The sequence below is a fragment of the Danio rerio genome, chromosome 11 (assembly GCF_052040795.2).
Source record: "Danio rerio strain M-AB ecotype USA chromosome 11, GRCz13ab, whole genome shotgun sequence".
NCBI lineage: Eukaryota > Metazoa > Chordata > Actinopteri > Cypriniformes > Danionidae > Danio > Danio rerio.
Window position 1 is genome coordinate 6,773,571 of NC_141031.1, and position 21,603 is coordinate 6,795,173.

The window sequence follows — 21,603 nt, forward strand, 5'->3', positions numbered from 1 at the left end:
TATGGAATATATGTATGAAGATTTCAGATGCAAAAACCTCTAAAAACCCTCTGAAATTTTCTCCTAATTTTCTTTTCAGGTTACTATGTATAAAGTAAGTAATTTCTCTTTTATATCAGTTATTATGTTATTTTCATTGCCTTTAATGTAAAATTAGTGAACATAAATATAGGAGTCTCTGAAAAATGCTAATTTTAAAGACAATTTCAGACGGCACTTAGAGGTTAAAATATAAAATAGTAATAATAATGATAATATCCATTCATTAATTTTCCTTCGGCTTAGTCCCTTTGTTCATCAGGGGTCCCCACAGTGGAATGAACCGCCAACTGTTCCAGCATATGTTTTACACAACCCAGTATTGGAAAACACCACACACGGAAACACCAAACATACACTACGGCCAATTAAGTTTATTCAGTTCACATATAGCACATGTCGTTGGACTGTGGGGGAAACCAGAGCACCCGGAGGTGTGTGTGTAAATCATTCCTGTCAACATTGGAATGTGAAAATAAGGCATAGCTTTAAAAATGTACAGATCTATGAGGACATTTGATTGCTTCAGGGTTGATTACGATGATAAAGCATTGGATTGCTTTACTAACATTTTATTCTCATTTAAGACAAAACTGATTGTGTTTAAAAAAAACCCAGCAAGATCGACATGTTTAGATGTTATTATTATTATTGCTATTATTATTATTCATTCATTCATTTGTTAATTTTCTTGTCGACTTGGTCCCTTTATTAATCCGGGGTCACCACCGTGGAATGAACCGCCAACATATCCAGTACATTTTTACGCAGCGGATTCCCTTCCAGCTGCAACCCAGCTCTAGGAAACATCCACACAATCATTCATACACACACACTCATACACTACGGACAATTTAGCCTACAAAAATTCACCTGTACCTCATGTATTTGGACTGTGGGGGAAACCGGAGCACCCGGAGAAAACCCACGGCGAACGCATGGAGAACATGCAAACTCTATACAGAAACGCCAACTGAGCCGAGCTTCGAACCAGCGACCTTCTTACTGTGAGGCGACAGCACTACCTACTGCGCCACTACGTTGCCTATTATTATTTTTTTATTATTATTATGTGTATATCTGTTCAAACACACACCAACCCCCCCCCCCCCCCCCCAAAAAAATTTAATTAAAGCTCCTCTTCAAATCGTGTGTACAGAAACAGCATCTTTGTATCAATATGGAGCGTCATGCACCGCTACATAAACGGACTGTTTTGAAGATTGCATAGGAGGGAGGAGGGACAACGAAGCCTGTAATGGAAAGGAAGGGCCGTTTTTATAATTATTTCAAAGTGTTTTCATGCCTAAATAAAATGAAAGCACAGAACAAATTCACATTTAAGTGAATAAGGAAGTGGCGTCCCCTGGTGGTTCGGCGGAATGGTTTAGTAATAGGGAGGATCGGCTCTTTAACGTTTATAGCCACCCATCATAGAAAGATTAAAAAATACAGGAGAAATACAGGAAAATATCTTTAGGGGATGATAGCAGGATACAATTGTGAATTAAGAGTGAATCCTGGGAAAAAAGGGAAGGTTGACAGGTATAGTGTAAATAGGAGAAAGTTTGGGGGTTTTTTATCAGCAGTGCAGGTTTTCGTGAATTAGTGTACTCTCAATTCTGGGTTGCAGCTGGAAAGACATCTGCTTCATAAAAACAATAGCCAGAGTAGTTGGCGGTTCATTCCACTGTAGTGACCCCTGCTAAATTGGGGACTAAGCCAACGGAGACTGAGTGTTTATCTCTCTTATATGGATGCTTTCAACAGGATGCTTTATATTTACATTTAGTCATTTAGCAGACACTTTTATCCAAAGCGACTTACAAGTGAGGACAAGGAAGCAATTTACACAACTATAAGAGCGACAATGAATAAGTGCTACAGACAAGTTTCAGGTCTGTAAAGTCTAAGAAGGAAAGTATTAGTAAAATTTTTAATTTATTTATTTCTTTTTTTTGAGTAAGTTAGTGGTATATCCAGAGAGGCAATTGCAAATTAGGAAGTAAAGTGGAGACTAAATAGTTGAGTTTGTAGTTGTTTCTTGAAAACAGCGAGTGACTCTGCCGTTCTGATGCAGTTAGGGAGTTCATTCCACTAACTGGGCAGATTGAACGCGAGCGTTCGGGAAAGTGATTTCTTCCCTCTTTTGGATGGAACCACGAGGCGATGTTTATTCACAGAACGCAAGTTTCTGGAGGGCACATAGATCTGCTGAAGTGAGAGCAGATAAGAAGGAGCAAAGCCAGAAGTTGCTTTGTAGGCAAACATCAGAGCTTTGAATTTGATGCGAGCAGCAACTGGCAGCCAGTGCAAACGGATGAGCAGCGGAGTGACATGTGCTCTTTTAGGTTCATTAAAGACCACTCGTGCTGCTGCGTTCTTGAGCAGCTGAAGAGGCTTGATAGAGTTAGCTGGAAGCCCAGCTAGTAGAGAGTTGCAGTAATCCAATTTGGAGAGAAGAAGAGCTTGAACAAGGAGTAAAGCTGCATGTTCAGATAAGAAGGGTCGGATATTTCTGATGTTATAGAGTGTGAAGCTGCACGATCGAGCAGTTCTAGAAATGTGGTCAGAGAAGTTACAACAAGATATGTGTATACATTAGATTAGTTGGTACCAAAGCCAAATCTGGAACTAGTTTAACAAAGCAACTAAAAAGACCAAATCCCAATGAATATGTTAGGGGAAAATATTAATTAAGATGTTAATAAAAAAACTTACTCTCAGTTCATTTCTTTTCAATTTAATTGAGCTTTATTGGCATGCATGTTCTCCCCGTGTTCGTGTGGGTTTCCTCCGGGTGCTCTGGTTTCCCCACAGACATGCGCTAGAGGTGAACTGGTCGTAGTTTATGAGTGTAAATGATTGTGAATAGATGTTTCCCAGTACTGGGTTGCAACCAAAAAGGCATCCGCTGTGTAATACATATGCTGGATGAGTTGGTGGTTCATTTCACTGTGGAGACCCCTGATGAATAAAGGGACAAAGCTAAAGGAAAATTAATGAATGAACTATTGGCATGACTCTTCAAGTTTTCAAAGCATTGCAGATGACATAAACAATGATTAAAATAGTATAATACATACTGTTTATACATACGTAAAATAAAAATGAAGAAATGAAGACTAATATGATAATTAATTAATAAAATTAAAGGTTTGTTTAACAGTGAATATAATTTAATAATAAAATATACAACTGTACAATCCTTTAGATGGTTTATTATAATGTTTCTGATTTTCTGGTTTTGTCCACTTTTGACAGGCTTATACATATTCTGCTGCTATTATATCAGACTGAAATTTTCTCCTAGGTCATGCTTCATTTTTCATTATCTGGCAATTGGAGAAGTATGTGAGAAGTATGTGTGGTAATGTTCTCGGTGTGGCAGGAAGTGTTCTTGGTTTTCAATGATCTCTAAGAACACAGTGAGCACAATCTCTTTCTCTCTCTTTCTCTCAATTAATGTCTTATTTTAGCCTCTTTAACACTGCTCAGGTATTCAGTCAGTCTTCAATTGTGAATATAGTTGAGTTTTCAGTGATTTGATGGCATATTCTCAGAAAGAGATGTACACTAGTTGTGTTTCTGTGCCTGTATGATGTGTTTGGGCCTGATTGTGTCGTGCTGGTTGAGCTTCAGCAGTAGTTGTGACAGTGCACTCCTGTGTATTCAGACTGTTTCAATCTTTTTTTGGTCCCACTTTATATTAAGTGTCCCTAACTACTATGTACTTATATCAAAAAAATAAATACAATGTACTTACTGTGTTTATAATGTATTTGAGAACACTTGTGGTGCTTTTGAGTTGTAATAGAGGTTGGGTTATGGACAGGTTTGGTGGCATGGGTAGCTTTAAGGGTAGGTTATGGTGTAAGGGATGGTCAACAGTGTATTTACAAATGTAATTACAAAAATTAACTACAGATGTAATTACATACATGCATTTAATCAAGCATAAGTACACAGTAAATACATGTATTTACACAATAAGTAGATTGTAACAAACCATTATTTCCTTTGTAAGTACATATTAGTTAAGGCCACTTAATATAAAGTGGGACCCTTTTTTTTTACTCATCATTGACAATGGTGCACGGTCAATAAATACCAATCGCCCAGCCTTACTTTGAACCAACTTTTACAAATGACAGTAATTTGTTACAGCATTTTCCCCCTCAAAATATAATTGAGCTTTGGTTCAAACTTGGGCCACGCTGTGCCGCAGTGGGTAGCGCTGTCGCCTCACAGCAAGATGGACGCTGGTTCGACATCGACCATGATTTTTTGCTCTCAAGTCCGAGTCAATTGATTTTGAGTATCTACCGATACCGAAACCCGATCTGATACTTCTATAATACATAAAAAAGAATAAAGAAGAGCAAAGAGACAGATTGTTCCTTTTTTTTCTTCACTTTTAGACTTTAGTGCAACATTAAATATAAAAAAATCTAATATAAATGATGTCGTCAATAACTTCCGACTGCCGACATACTCGTGCTTTGCATTTCAAGCTGCTGCCACGTTCTAATTTGCCAACATTTAACCAATAGCATCTCTGCAACAAAATGATGTCATGCCGAACGCGTTGCTGTTTCCGTGCTGTTTTAGATCTGTTACATAAATAATGACAATATATATATATATTATATATATTATATATATATGGATGGATGGATGGATGGATGGATGGATGGATGGATGGATGGATGGATGGATGGATGGATGGATGGATGGATGGATGGATAGATAGATAGATAGATAGATAGATAGATAGATAGATAGATAGATAGATAGATAGATAGATAGATAGATAGATAGATAGATAGATAGATAGATATTTGAGTCCTGATTGGGAGGTATCATCCAATTCCAATCGAGTCTAAAACCGCGTGATCGGGCCCAATTTCCGATCACAGGATCGGATCTGGACATCCCTAGCTTTTAGTATTTACAGTATAGCCATATCAAAGTGGTTAACCATAGGAATGTTTAACCATGTGAAACCCTCTTAGTGCTCTTGACTTTAGTTCATTTACAGCCACATTAAAGTTTTCAGTTGCGAGCTTATTTGAACACCCACATAGTTGTACTCATTGGTATGTTGGACCTGCTCTCCTGTTCTGAATGCATTTTTATTTCTCTTATACACCTTGATCTACTTTAAATGATCATTATTTTAGATTGTTAAGGTTGGTTTTAGGAGCCAGTGTTTGGATGAATGAGTCCACGATGTCGAGGAGCTCCTGGAGTCCTTCTTTAGTTTTAGACCGAACGGCTAAATTATTAGTGAAAAGGAGACATTTAATCTCAGATGCAGTCGAGTTGTTTAAGGGTGCTTTCACACCTGCCTTATTTAGTTCGGTTGAATCGCACTAGGGTTCGTTTTCCCTCTTGGTGCGGTTCGTTTGGGCAAGTGTGAATGCAGTAATTGTACTCGAGTGCGCACCAAAAGTGGACCAAAAAAGCTTTCAACCAAACCCGGGAGCGGTTCGTTTGTGGTGAGAATATGATCCGAACTAAAACAGACCCAACCGCAAAAAGTACTGCACCTTTTGGACTAATCCAGCTGCCAAAGGCCGATGCGCTGTGCATTATGGGATATGGAGGATAAATATTTGTTGACAGCGCTTTACCAACTGAGAGAGAGAGAGGGGAAAACATTACCTGATGGATCGTTGGTAATATTTCCGCAAGGTGACCATGTCGCAGTTTAGCTAAATTAATTTACTCCTCCTCCTGAAGTGATGTGCGATGCATTAAACACTGTTCCAGCCGGGCCGCGCTTCATTTTCGAAATGTATAGTTTGACTAAAGCAGGGATACAATCAGTCAGCGCAGTCGTCTCTCCATAGTAAAAAGCGACATTTTGTGTCTGCCGGTTTGTTTACTTGCAGCAGTTCGTTGGCATTTTCCCGCACGTGAATTCTGGCCAATCGATAAGCAGTTTAGGAACTATGTTGAACAAATCTGGCCAATGAGAGATTTGGATTTTGTCAGATGGCTGCATCAAGGTTCTTTTCAACTTGTTTGAACCAAAGCAATCAGTGTGGTGTGAAATCGACCCAAAGACGGCAGAAAATCCAACAATTTACCATTTATTTGCCTTGGTCCAGACCAAATGAAGCGTATGTGAAATATATGTGAAACATATGTGAAAGCACCCTATAATTTGTTATTGTAAATGATAAATAAAGTGATGCCCATTGGACAACTCTGTATGAATCCACATTTCCAAGAGAAAGATTCAGCTCGTTTGTCTCTTATTTGTACAGCACACCAGTTGTTTGTTGTTGCTATTTAAATCAAATATATTCCCTCTGTTTTGCAGTCTAACATTAGTAATGGAACAGAATATTTCCTTCCGATTGCTGTTAACACATATGCCTGTTGTTGTTTGGATTGAATTTGTCCATCTTGTTTAAAGATTGGAGATTCCAGGTGTCTGGAAAATAACCTGTATTCAAAACAATATTGAATAATTTGACTATTGTGGTCTTTAATTTGTGACTGGTGTATTTTATTACTTTATTTAACACCCCATTAATGCCACATGCCTTGCTGGTCTCTGTGTTTTTGATTGAAAAGGTTTTGTACTGTTCTTTCAAGGCTTTTACACTTTCTGTCCAACCAATTTTTATTGATGTTTTTTGTTGCTTTTTTTGATGATTTATACAAATCACACATGGATGCTGATTGATGAAAAATATTATAAACACCTGTTGGTGCCAGATGTAGGCCTACTTTATTTTGTGGATGTGCTTTGATAGGGCTGGAATAAACTGACATTGTGATATTTTGTTTTCCTGCTATGTATTGCGATATGGGGACTGCACAGTGGCTCAGTTGTTAGCATTTTCACCTTACAGCAAGAAGGTTGCTAGTTCGAGTCCCAGCTGGGCCAGTTGCCATTTTTGTGTGGAGTTTGCATGTTCTGTCCGTGTTCGTGTGGGATTTTTCCAGGGCTCCAGTTTCAAAAAGACATGCGCTATAGGTGAATGAAATAACCTTAATTGGCCGTAGTGTATGTTTGTGAATGAGAGTGTATGTATATTTCCCAGTAATGGGTTGCAGCTGGAAGGGCATCCATCACGTAAAACACTGGAAAAGTTGGTTCTGCTGTGGTGCCCTTTGATAAATCAGAGACTAAGCTGAAGGAAAATGAATGAATATTGGAAAATATTGGAAAATGAATAAATATATGATTTCACCAGATGACTCTATTTTGGAAACAGTTCCTATTGTTATATTGGTTGAAATTGTTTGTAAGGGAGTGCATCTGCATAAAATATAGGGGTGTCAAAATTAATTGTTTCTTCGGTGCACCGTGATGCAGACGGGGACAATTCGGTATTGGTTCAGTAATAATCATAACCGGTTATTATGTAGTGACGTCATTTATCTCATATGCGCTATGTTGCCATAGCTTACAATGGCGAGGGAGGCAAGCACGAGTATTTACAATGCTCCAACTAAAAAAATAGTATCAGACACACTGTGAACATTTTTCTGTGAAAAACTATTATGTTTAGAAATGCATATTAATAATATATATATATATATATATATATATATATATATATATATATATATATATATATATATATATATATATATATATATATATATTTGCATATTATTGTTATTATATTAGAAATAACTACCCTGTAACATTCTGTTTTTTTTTTTATAGTTTACAGTTTTATAGTTTATAATTTACTTATAGCTTAAAGCCTATAAAAAAAATAACCTATAGCCTATTTTATATATATATATATATATATATATATATATATATATATATATATATATATATATATATATATATATATATATATATATATATATATATGTATATATATATATATAATAAATGAATGTTTTTGTTTTAATTTAATAAAAAATTTATTTTCTTTTCGGGCTACTTTAATTTATATTCGGGCTACCAAAGAGTGAAGAGTGCCTGAAGGACTACTAGGGATTTAAAAATTTTGCAAGGACTCGATTATTGTGGATTTGCATATTGCGATATAATGCTGAAATGATATAATGTGCAGTCCTATGCTTTGATCATGATGTTGTCCAGTAGTGAGTTGAAATGATGACTTTTTAGCCCCTTGATAATGTTCTTTGTCCATTTGTAAGACTGATGCCGTGTTTGTAATTGAGATGAAATGTCTTTTTCTGTGTTTGCAAGTGTGTGTGTCTGCAATTATTATTATTATTATTATTAGATCTCTACCAGGTATTCCGAAATTGCCACTATAATATTCAGGTTTCACTCCAAACATATTCATGGAGAGTAACGGTAGAAATCAGTGTGAATGACTGTGTAGGAGAGTGTTGGTTTCTCTACTGAAATGAACTTCAAAATAAAAACCCAATCCAAAAAAAAAAAAAAACAATCACTGGAATACAAAGAAGCCCTGGCCTCCTTCAGACAAAGAAATTAAACCAGCAGGATTCCTTCAATCAAGTCTCAGACACTTTTTTGCTCGTTAATTATTGCTACAGCATAAAAAACAACAGTAAACGGTTTGATTTAAACCCCTTTTGATTAAGTAACACTTTCACCAGTCAGTCACCCACACATCGCTTTCTCAAAACGAAAGTACAAGTTATGCGCAACGTGGCCATGAGAAGTTGCATTAAAAATAGCTTAGTGTGTGGCCCGCGAAACGCTGATTGTTTGGCACTGAGTTTTGAATAGCACTGAATCACAGAGAGTCAGAAGTAGGTGTACTAAAGTGACTCATTGCTCTGTTTATACTCGTTGAAGCTTTTAATTTTTCAGATATTAATACTATCAGGGTTTCGGAGACGTTCATTTCCTCTGCATTACACTCTCTGGAATATGTAGATCTGCTTTGGCATCCTGATTCTTCCTGTCCAATATCAGTTCCTTGTGCTTGTGGTAATTCTCTTATTGAGGTGTTTAGATTAATAATTCAACATGGTGATTTGGATAACTCCCTGGGCATTAAGAAGCAATAGGAGAAATCATCTGTAAATAATACTGACTTCAACACAATCCCTTCATGTTCTCCCAACACAAATTGATTGAGCTTACTGTAATTGTTTTTACTAATTTAAGTGGATTGAACATAAAACAAGTTGCCCCCCACCCCCCCCCCCCCCCCAAAAAAAAAGAAAAAAAAAACGTAAGAATTGTGTTGATTTAGCTCTTTTTAAATCAGTAGTTTAAACAAGCAGCAATAATCATTCTATTTGAGTGTATGTTTGATTTTGTATTTGGGTCAATGGCGAGAACTACATTTTAGTGTCTGCTTTAGCCCCTTTAGACCTGAATTATGTTCCAAGATTCAGAAAATTATAAAAATACATAAAATATAAAAGTTTTATTTGTGCGTCTCACTTTATTTTGATGGTCCGTTTGTTGAATTTAAGTTACATTGCATCTACATGCTAACTAGTTCTCATTAAGTAGACTTAGGTTGGGGTTAGTGTTAGTTGACATGTACTTGCTAAGTTTCTCATAGTCAGTTAAATGTCTGTTGAAGGAGCAGTATCAGCAGATATTAAGCAGACAGTATACTCAAATGGACCATTAAATTAAAGTGTTACCTTTATCTGTTCTTAAAGCTTTCATAAATTAGAGTAAATAATAATATCAATAATTCTTATTGATTCTTTGTTTTCACATTACAATGGACTTCAAAAGCTTCATAAGCAATATACCATCACAAAATTAAAAATAAAATAATACAAATTAATAATCTGTACTTTAAGTTTCTTCTGAAGGTTACACACTTGTTTTATAGAATGCACAATATTACAACCCACAGTACATTACAATGCAGAGACATTCAAAAAGATAAACACAGAACAAAAAAACACTGAAACAATTGATTTCCACATATTTTTTTATCTTTTGCGAAAGGCAGTGATTACAGGAGTCAATGATTTTCCGCTTTTCTAAAAGTGCAACTTTTAAAAAGTTTGGAACCATTTAGGGGAGAGTACATACTGAGTAACTCTCTATTTTTGAGTGAACTTTTCCTTTTATGTCTAAAAATCCTTAATTTAAAGCAAATCTTTTTTTATATATAATGTATGAAATATTGCCAAACATATCAATTATTGCACTTTAAAACCCAAAAGTTAAGGTAACAAACTATTTAAGAAAACCGAAACCATTTAAGTTCAAAAACTAATCCTAATGAGTACTGTGAACTTACTCCATTTGAGTAAATGAATCAATTTGAGCACAGTAAAACCCAATAAATGAAGAGAACTCAAACCAACTGAATATTGTAAAACCCAATAAGTTAAGGCAACTCAAACTGTTTGAGAAAACCAATTGCTACACACCATTTGAGTAAAAAAATTTGAATTGAAAATTGAAAATACTTAATTTGAAGTAATGAGGTATTTGATGAGCTCTGAAGCATTTGTCTTAATATGAGCAGGAAATATTGCCTGAAACACTTCAGAATTCCTCCTGCTGCTTTTAACAGCAGTCACACCATCAGCAAATACAAGAGAACCAGTTCCGTTGACAGCCATACATGCCCATGCCATGTCACTACAACTACCATGCCTAGGATCATGAGCAGTTCCTTTCCTTTTCCATACTCTTCTCTTCCCATCACTTCCCACACAAGTTGATCTTGCTCTCATCTGTCTATAGGATGTTGTTCCAACAATGTGAAGGCTTTTTTAGAACTCTAATCTGGCCTTCTTGTTTTGAAGCTCACCAATGGTTTACATCTTGTTATGAACCCTCTGTATTTACTCTGGTGTAGTCTTTTGATCTAGTGATTGTTGACTCAGACATACACCTACCTCCTGGAGAGTGTTCTTGATCTGACCAACTGTTGTAAAGGGTGTTTTCTTCACCAGGGAAAGAATCCACCACAGTTGTTTTCCATAGTCTTCTGGATCTTCTAGTGTTGCTGAGCTCACTGATGCGCTCTTTCTTTTAAAAAAAATGCTCCAAACTGTTGTTTTGGCCATGCTTAATGTTTTTGCCATCTCTCTGATGAGCTTGCTTTGTTTTTGGTTTGTTGAGAGTGACAGCTTTTTGTATCTCATCTTGAGAGTTGATGTAACAGATGCCAAATGCAAGTAGCACACTTAAAATGAAAGCTGGACTTTTTATCTGCTCATTGTAATTGGAATAATGAGGGAATAACACACATCTGGTCGTGGAACAGCTGAGAACCCAATTGCCCAATTACTTTTGGACCCTAAACAAGAGGGAGGCGCGTATGAAAACTGTTGTAATTCCTACAGCGTTCACCTGATTTGGATGTGAAAACCCTCAAATTATTTAAATTAGACCTGACATGCATTGAAATGGATGCAGGGTCCAAAAAGATTCAATTACATTTACAAAATTGTATACATAAAGCAAGTTCAACTGAAGTGTCTACATCTTCAAATAACATTGTGAAATTTTACAAAATAAAATAGTTGAAATTATGTTCGATAATGTTTAATATTAATGGTCATAATGTTTTGTTTAACATATATTATACATAAATTTAACAACATCTACTACTGCATAATTATATGCATGAATAACATGCTTATGCATGATCGTACTGCATTTTATTTTTATTTTAAGTGATTAAATACTTATTGCTGACAAATATATAAAACCATATTGGATTTAAAGCAGTAAATGTTTAAATTAGAATTATAGAGGTAATTTTATTAATTTATTATTCTTTACGTCTATGTCCTATAGAAATGTGCTGTAAAGTCAACAGTTCAACACAAAATTCAACACAACTCAAAAACACAAATCCAGCATGTGACTTCAGAAGTCTGCTTTTGTATACTTCTTTTCATTCTGCATCCTATTTTTAAGCGTTTAATGCTGTGGTTTTGAAGTAATAAGTTGAAAACAGCAACATGCTTAATAAATGTAATAATCCTTTAATTTAGCTTTCTGTGAAATCTTTTGTTTGAGTAGGTTGAGTGGGCATGTTTTATGCCAGTTTGTCTTTCTCCATCTGTTCCTGCATCATTAGCTATCAACCTTCGTTAGGTTAAAGGTTCTGTAAACAGTTGTCCACACAAGTTTTATTGCCATTTGTCAAACAAGCATGCAAACAAGCATCAATTATGGGACCAGGCACACACATGCTACATAACAGTTGTAAAAAGTTTAAGTTCGATTTATAGATTTTTAACACTTCTTTATCGATGCTTTTGGGGTTTGTATGTTAAAAATGCATATAAGCAGCGCATAAAACAATTTTTTGGGCTATTTAACTTACACTCTCAGAAATAAAAGGTACACGAGCTGTCACTGGGGTGGTACCTTTTCAAAAGGTACACATTTGTACTTAAAGGGTCCATACTGTTACCTCAAAGGCATATATTAGTACCAACATTTTTTAAGAGGAACACTTTTGTACTTTTTAGGTACTTAAATGTACCCTTGAGGTATTAATATGGACCTTTTAGGTACAAAATTGTACCTTTTGAAAAGGTACCACCCCAGTGACAGACTGCGTACCTTTCAGAGAGTGTACAGATCCCAAAAGCATTTTATTATTAATTTTTTATTTATTTATTTATTTATTTATTTATTTATTTATTTATTTATTTATTTATTTATTTATTTATTTATTTATTTATTTATTTATTCATTATTTTTTGTTTTATATTATTTTATTTATCTTATTTTATTTATTTATTTATTTATTTATTTATTGTTTTTTTTTTAACCTTCCAATGGCCAATGATGTTATAACATTTACCAGCCATATCTTTTTTACCTACTATGAAACTGAATAAACAGACAGTTATACTTCTTTTACTACACTAATGTGCTACATTTGCAACATTTTTAGTTAATCATTACTTAACTTTCAAGAAAAAAAATGAAACAAACTGATTAATTGATTTGCAAACTGTTTTTTATTTTTATTTTTTTAAATATTGAATTATTTAATTTCAATCCAGAAGCCTTTGGCTTTCACACACATTCCCATTACCCCTCATTCTCATTCGGGATTAATTTAATTACATTTCTTGCTTGTTTATTTATTGGTAGGTTTTTTTTTTTTATTGTGTTTATGTGGGGAAGCTATTTCTCCATTAAATAGAGTCTTCCAAAGCAAGCGTTTTCTGCTGCTCTCACTTTAAAGATGCGTACAGAATGCCTCTCAATCTGTTCACTTGCATTTTAGACAAAACAGTACTTGAGAGAATAAACCTCAAGATGGACATTTTCACTCATACCCTCAGTTCTCTTGTGTATATGAGAAACAAACAGGTTTCTATCTGTGAGGTCTCTCATTGAAGACAGCAATCAATTTATGTAAACATGTCATACTTTTTCTCAATTAATTTAATTTAATTGTATTTTCTTTATATTCACATGTATTATTTTAATTATTTATTTACTATTACTCTAACATGCATAATCGATACTAAACATTAGATATATTTTTAAACATAAGCTTTATAGAAAATATCTCTATTGTTTAATATTATCATATCATCCAAAGCTGCTCGTGAACCCCGCCACCTCACTTTGAAAACCCCGTCCTAAAGCATTAACCACAAGTAGCCGATGTACTTTTCTATTAGATCTGTTCTTGCTGTCCTGAGACGTTACCATCCTGTGAAATAGTGGAATATAGTTTCAAATGTGCACTTCAACACTTTTAATGTTTTATCCAACCTGATCTCACAAGGAAATATAACTATTTTACATTTTATCTATTTAGTCATTAATTTATATGAATTTATAGGAGTCAAAACTTACAAATTGACGATAAATAGCATTGGTTTTATCAGATGTGTCGTGCATCTGTATTAATGACTAATGATTGCACAGTGGTGGAAAACACAGGTACAATCAAATTTGATTGGTCAACGGCATACATGATGCAGCCAGATAACAAAACCAAACAAGCGAAACTCTGACAACTGTAATTCTGAGTACATTGCATTTAATTCATAACAAATTTACCAGTCAACTGGTGACTGATGGTACGTTGACACCAGATGCAGATGAAGCTTCAATCATGAGTAATTTACAAGTTAAGTCAATGCAAAAATGCAATTAGACATCCTGCGGTTGTATTCTCTGGATCAAGGCGGCACAAATAAATGACACAACACGAATTGAGCATTTTGATATATAATAATAACAATTCCTAACATTTATGTAGTGCTTTTCTGGACACTCAAAGCGCTTTATTTTTTTTTTTCTTTACACTGTTTAGATAAGGATTCTCCTTATCCTCCACCAGTGCGCAGCATCCACCTGGATGATGCATTGGCAGCCATATTTTGCTAGACCGCACACCACACACAAGCCGATTGGTGAAGAGGAGACAGAGTGATTAGGTCAATTATAATATAGGGATGGTTAGGAGGACATGATGGACAGAAGCCAATGGGCAAATTTGGCATCCCCTTTTTCGAAGGACATCCTAGGATTTTTAACGACCACAGAGAGTCAGGAGCTCAGTTTAACGTCTCATACGAAAGACGGCGCTCACTGAGCAGTATAGACTGCCCATCAATATACTCGAGCCCATACAGACCACCACTTGAGCACCTAGCTTTCCCATGTGGTCTCCCATCCAGGTACTGACCAGGCGCAGCCCTGCTTATCTTCAGTGGGCGACCATTTGAGAGTTGCAGAGAGCTAGCTAGATATTTCTGACCTGACAGACCCAGACATGGCACCGAACAAATCTATGCCATTTTTCAACCTACCAAAAGCCCATAAAGCACAGTTGCTCTCTCAATAAAATCTATGTCAGTCATTAAGAATGATCCTGGAGTCGCCAAGCTGACATACTCCCTATTGTGAAGTGAATTTGATGTGTGAATGAATTGAATTTGACGCGGAAACGAATCGAGTAAACTTAATAGGTTCAATTGTGCAATTATGTGAGAATAGCCTATTCACGCAACCTGCATCTGGTGTGAATGCCCCATAACACTGCAATCAATTGGCATTCAGTACTTTGCATTTAAGAATCAGCTGTAATAAGAGATGCACCAATAGTGACTACATAATGAAGTTACTATTGGATGCAATTTATTCAGGTAAACATTGTCTTTTGGATTCATTCTTTCTGAAAATTCCTGTATCGATTGTGTAAATAATTATGTAGTAAAATTAGGTAAAATGAAAACCAAGTTGTTCTGACCTCTCATTATTTTCTACAGAGCAAATCAGTGGATTTAGCAATGTAGTAGTGGCTGTTGATCTTCTTCTTTGGAGGCGGAGTTTAGCCACAATGTTATGTAATAAATTGCCACATTCCACAACCTGTTGTTTCGACAGATTGACTTCCCTTGTGGATTTTAAACTGAAGAGGAAGTTCTGAGTTCTGAAACTGACAGGATGTTTTTATTGTACAATAACCTCTTACATGTCAAAAGATCAACGGTATTTTTATTTCTCAGTTCATGACCCCTTTAAAGTTGAAGTTAAGCTGAAGCTGTATTGTGCATCTTTAGAAATAAGCTGTTTTCTGGTTCCCCATATGCTGAATAAAATGACCCCATTTTAAGCATCCACCTCTCGCATCTGCTGTACCACTTTCTGTAGCGCAGATGTGTTGGATTATCTAGGGAAAGGATTGCCGTTCTCTAGACATCTGGGCAAGCAGCAGTCATTCGCACATTTAAATGGCATTACTGTCGTCATAGGTCTAATGGTGAGGATGTGTTTGAAGACAGGTTTTACTGGCTTTTGACTCACCGTCGCATCTGATTATAAAGATATGAACTCTGCTGAAAACCTGCGACAAACAGAGCATTTCAAATTGAAATGCTGTGCTGATAAGACACATATTTTTAGGTAATAGAGGCAACATTTCACGCAGAGAGAAATGTTGATAAGAATCATATTTATATGAAATATAAATAATCAATTAAACTAGTTCCTAGAAGATATTATCAGCATTTATTTTTTTATTGTCCAATTCTAACAAGGATGAGTTACTATACCCCTCATGAAGGTGCACCTCACACAAATTTTTGAATGTTTTGATGTTTTGAAAGACACGTCTGAAGTAAAGTTATGGCTGTTTCTCAATACCAAGTACGCAAAATTCAGAATTGCGTCCTTGAAAATTCAGACGTGCCAAGTTCAGACTCCAGAGGATGCGAGGACAAAAGTCAGGTACTTCTCCAAATGGAACGACAGTGTACTTTACAATGTCACTTACCTCACCATGAATTCATCGGTTTCATTCGGTTATTAGTTTTGACTTAAGAAAATGTAAACTATTTGTTGTGAGTTCAGTTAGCTAAATTTTGTTTTCATATTATAGTTAGCATAGGAGTGATTCTAAAAAGGTCTGTTTTTCTCAGTGGTTGTAGTAAGGTAACACGCTTAACGTTACTTATTTTAATTGTATTTTGTGACATTTTGATGTTATTTGTGCCCTATCATTTGGGGATGGGACCTGGGGGTGGCTTTTCTTAGGGTTATTCAGTGTTTAATCAGTGGTACTGTTCTTTTGAAATAAAAAATTTACTAGCTGATGGACAATTGTATAATAAATGGCTGTATTATTGTATTTGATGACATGAGACATCTATACCACTGTTCTGTCATTGTAAATCTTTAAATTAAAAAAATAAAATATTTCATTATCAAAATTTTAATTATCAGATTTAATGAACTACAATAGACATTATACAAGTATAAAATACAAGACATAAACAATAGGAAATAAAGATAACATTAAGCAATTTGGAAAATAAACAGCGAACAACACTGTAACATAATTAAAGACAATTATAAAACGTAACAAAATAGCACAAAATAATACACCTGAGAACAAATAATAGATTTAAAAGACCAAAAACTGTCGGTTAGAAATACCCAAGATGGATTAAATATCACATTGTAACTACAATGGAGAGATTAGATCCAGCGGTAGATCTGAGATGGACTGGCTGATGTAGCTGCTCTTGGCGGGGGAGGTGATGACGGAGCTCCTGCTGACATCTGAGGTTCAGAGTCAGCATATGCTGAAGATGCGCTGTCTTTGTAAATAAACTGCCTATTGGTGCTTAAAACTAGTTTTTATCACCTGAAAAACTCTTAAGACTTTATTTTGTAACACAACAGAGAAGTTTTTTAAAAATTGTATAAAGAAATTATAAATAAAGAAGTCTATAAAAACAGCAAAAACAGCCTATGTTTTTGCTATCAGAAAGTGGTGTTTTTGTTAGCAGGCACATTCTAGGTTACAGAGACATAAAAATTCAAATGCAAGAGAATAAGTAGCAGGCACTAAAATGCATGTGGTCAATTTAACTGCTACACTGTAAAAATTGCTGTAAAAATTGACAGTGTTACTGGCAAGTTTGGTTGTCACCATTACTGTCAAATTCAAAAGTGATTTTGCAGCACAATTGTAATTATTAACCCTTTCACACGTACGATCACACAGGTGTGATCAGCCTTGTTTGGTCCCTGAAGGGTATGATCACACCGGTGTGATTAAAAAATTCAGAGCTTACGTCATAACCTGCTAAGATTCAAACCTGACGGCACGCGCTGAGGCACAAAAAGAGATGCACTAAATTTTCATAAATCATAATTTATTCATGCTTTCAAACAAGTAACATTTGTTTTAAGATTCACGCTGGCATTTGTCTTCTAATGCGCAAGTAATTCATTAAATGAAGAAGAAATTAATGCAGCTTCTCCTACCGCAGCAAATTCTGCTTTTACTTTTTTTATTTGTCACCAGTTAATCAGGAAGTGAAGATTTTGCTCTCTTTGACTCATTGGAGGGAAACGCTGCTTTTTTCGCATGTCTTTTATGCGATAATCCAGTTTTGCGCATAAATTTAATTAGCATCTTTGGATGGAAACATAGCTATTGAATAACGTTTGTTGTATTGTCTGCAATGAAATACCAGTCAAAGTAAATTTAGAGGTCACTACTTTCTTTTTTGATTTGCATTTGGCATACTGTCCAGTTTGCTTCTGATTTGGGGTTGTAGCAAAATTATTAAATTACAAAATGTCAAAACTGACCACCTCAGTGAGGGTGAGTTTAATGGGCAAGTTAGTATACAGTAGTAAGAGCTGAGTGATTTGTTTGGACCCACCCTGATTTCAGACGTAAACGGTGTATTATATCAAATCAACATGATTAAAATGTTTTTAATCACTCCGTTCAAGCATCATTGCAGCTTTTTCCATTGCTGCTACAGTATAGTCTCTGCTTTCAACTTGAGTAAGAGAAAATCATCAGACAAAAACCTTCTTGCTGCAGGCAGTTTGATTAGTTTTTTCTATTTTTCAGAGAGTACATGTTCTTGTCATGATTGCACTTATAAGGTTACACTTTAAAAAATAATGGGTGCAATATTCTGTAAAATACCAGCAGCTGTGGTTCACCAAAAAAAAAAAAAAAAACATAAGGTTACAATTTGTGCAGTACTTTACAGAATGCTTTTTGATTGTTGTCCCTTTCACACCATAATAAATATCCAGAAAATTTCAGGAACATCTTTACTAATAAATTTTCTGGAAAAGTCTGTATGTGTGAAAAGGGCTTATATCTAAATTTTACAGTTGAGAACTGCTGTTTGTTTACAGTACATTTCTGTTAAACAAAACGGATATATTGTAAACATATTCACAGTATTTTATTTTTAACTAGCAGTTAGAAAGTGTAAATTCTATTACAGTAATCTACTTTGTATAATAATATAATGTCAACCTAACTATGTTCAAGTTTCGTAATCAATATATAACAGACGTATGATATATACTAGTATCTTATTGTGAAGTTCAGTTTTACAGAAAATTACCGGCAGCTGTGGTTGGCATAATTTCAACCCAGGCTCATTCTGATTACATACCCCTATATACATTTCTTGAGAGTGCCAAATATGTCCCAGGAGATTTATTCATTTATTTATTTTTTTTTTGCAGTTTTGTTTTCGCAAATTAACCAGAGGCTGCTGTGTATGTTCTTTGAGATCTTAAATTTCTTTCTTTCGCGAGTGCCATTTGTGCCTGCTGTTCTCTTGTTAATCCACCAGAGGCCGCTGTCAACTCACTGACTGAACGACTGACTGATAACCTCACCCAACCCCTTCTCTAAACCCAACCGATAGTGTTTTCAAAAGTACCAATTGACCCACCAACCCACTTCCTTAAACCCAACTCATAGTGTTTTCAAAGCAGTCCAGAAAAAGAAAAGGCGTCTGATTTTTACCATGCTTTCAGGCTTTACCACATTTTCACCCTGTTATTTACTTGTTTATTTACTTGTATTACCTGCTTTTTGGAAGTGTTCCTCGCCAGACTTAAACCTCATCGTCATGGTCAACTTTTGCTGTGTTCATACCAGGCGTGGAAGAAGCGTCAAGCGCGAGTGATTTACATGTTAAGTCAATGCAAAGGTGGACATCCTGCGGCGCAATACGTGTGAATGGCGCAGCGCGAACGGCGCAAGTGCGAATTTAGCGTTTTGTGTGTTTGACGTGCTTAATGCGCGAAACGCATGAACCACTCGAGTTTGGAAATCTGAACTTCAGCAGACAATCGTGCCGCGTTAACCAATCAGGAGCTTACTCTTATGGGGGCGTGATTATGACGTAGCACCTGTTGTTGGTGTCCCGGTGGAAAATCCTCCTGCACACACCGACAACAGTTCCTCAAACTGGGCTCAGCTCAGTCAGAAGCACTGCTGACAGCTACCATCATCCAGGTTAGGTGCACCTCTAAAAGGATCTAGTGGACTCAGACACTGCTCCAAACAAATGGACTCTGCTTTTCAGCCTTCAGCCTAAATGTACTAATAAATACATCTAGTGTATTGTAAATCATGGCACAAATAATCAGAATTACATTTGAAAGAAACAGCTTATACATACAGGCACTGCGTCACAACAGTTTGAGCTGATCTAGTAACTTAACCCGTGTACTCTATGGCAATTCAAGGTAGACTTACTTACTTATTCCTGGCCTCTTCTACCTTGCGGCGTAGAGGCTAAACATAGTTTCCGCCACCTTTTCCTGTCTGCAGCAACTGTTCTGATATAGTTTGGGTCTACTCCACTCTTTTGGAATTCTGGGTTAAGTGAGTCCATCCATTTCATTCAAGGCCTACCTCTTGGACGTCTTCCTTGGGTTCTTGCCTCTAGCACCTTCTTTGGAACCCTGTGTTTTTTTATCCTGACAACATGACTGAAACGCTGCATCTAATGCCGGCCAATTATTTCAGACTTGTAGGTTTGTCCTGATGGTCTGGTTCCTTAGCTAGTCTTTGCGAGTTTTAGCAGAGGCTCGTCTAAGGTACCGCATCTCTATTGCCTGAAATCTGTTGTTTCTGCTGCTAGTAAGTGCCCAGGACTCACACCCATAGATAAGAGTAGGCACATAGGTGGAGTTATAGACAGCTAGCTTTGTTCTGGTGAAGATTTCCTTGCATTGAGATCCTTAATGGGTTTCCCATCCTCACTTAACACTGTTCCAAGGTATTTGAACTCTTCTACTTGCTTCAAGACAATGTCCAGCTTTATGGAGGGTTAGACATGTTTTTTGCTTATGACCATAATCTTGGTTTGGGATCCCTCCTCTGAGTTTACTATGAGTACCACATCATTAGCATATACCAGTATCATGAGTTGTACTGGGTTCATGCTCCAATTTCATACGTTGACTGGGCGCAAAGCTGGTTTGCACTCGTTTATGAGGTAGAACAATGTAGAATGACTCAACTTTTATGAATTGTAATAATAATAAAATAACAATGATGGAAAGAAATATACACACGTTTAGGAAAAGTCAGTGTATTAAAGTTATATGGGTTTTATTTTAGCAAAATGATTCACTTACATAATGTAAAAACGGTCAAAATGACCAGCTCTGTAGTTCTAATGGTAACTCTAGAGGTCATTTTGACTTTAAAGCCGTATTCAATTTCTTCTCTAGCAATATCCCCGTTGATTTTGTCCAGACTGGATCTCGTTTGATGGTGTGTTTAATGGGCAAGTCAAAGATAAACTGTGTATTATATCAAATCAACATGATTAAAATGATTAAAACTCATTTTCAAGTATCACTGCAGATTTTTCCATTTGCTGCTACAGTATAGTTGCTGCTTTCCACTTGACTAGGAGAAAACCCTCAGACAAAACACTACTTGAAAAAGCTCCTTGCTGCAGGCAGTTTGATTAGTTTTCTCCTATTTTCATACATGTTTCTGTCGTGATTGCCACTTGTAAGGTCAGATGAAGTGGTATTGGCAGAACAGCTGGAACCTTGACATCCGCAGTGAATTATTATTGTGCCAAATTGGGTCAAACTAATTTAGCTTCTAACCCAACAGTATTCTGGTTAAAAACCTTTTTATTAGTGTTTGTTTTTAAAGATATGTTTCTGGTTTAACTGTGAATATTTCTAGATCTTCACTGTAAAAAAATGCTGGGTTACACAAAATTAACACTCAACACAAATCGATTACATTAATTGTTTTTACGAAAAACTGTTATATCTAGCACATTTTCATTTGTTTAGCAAGCAAAACTTATTATAATATGCAATATTGTATGCGTACACGGATCACTTGTCTTACTCTC

General features: G+C 35.8%; 2 protein-coding genes across 5 annotated transcripts in view; both read left to right on the forward strand.

Annotated features, from left to right (window-relative positions):
- The window catches only part of ranbp3a (RAN binding protein 3a), a 1,280,039-nt gene that overhangs the window by 757,969 nt on the left and 500,467 nt on the right, over nucleotides 1-21,603 (forward strand). The gene's annotated exons all lie outside the window — the stretch shown is intronic.
- The window catches only part of pde4cb (phosphodiesterase 4C, cAMP-specific b), a 162,140-nt gene that overhangs the window by 26,121 nt on the left and 114,416 nt on the right, over nucleotides 1-21,603 (forward strand). The gene's annotated exons all lie outside the window — the stretch shown is intronic.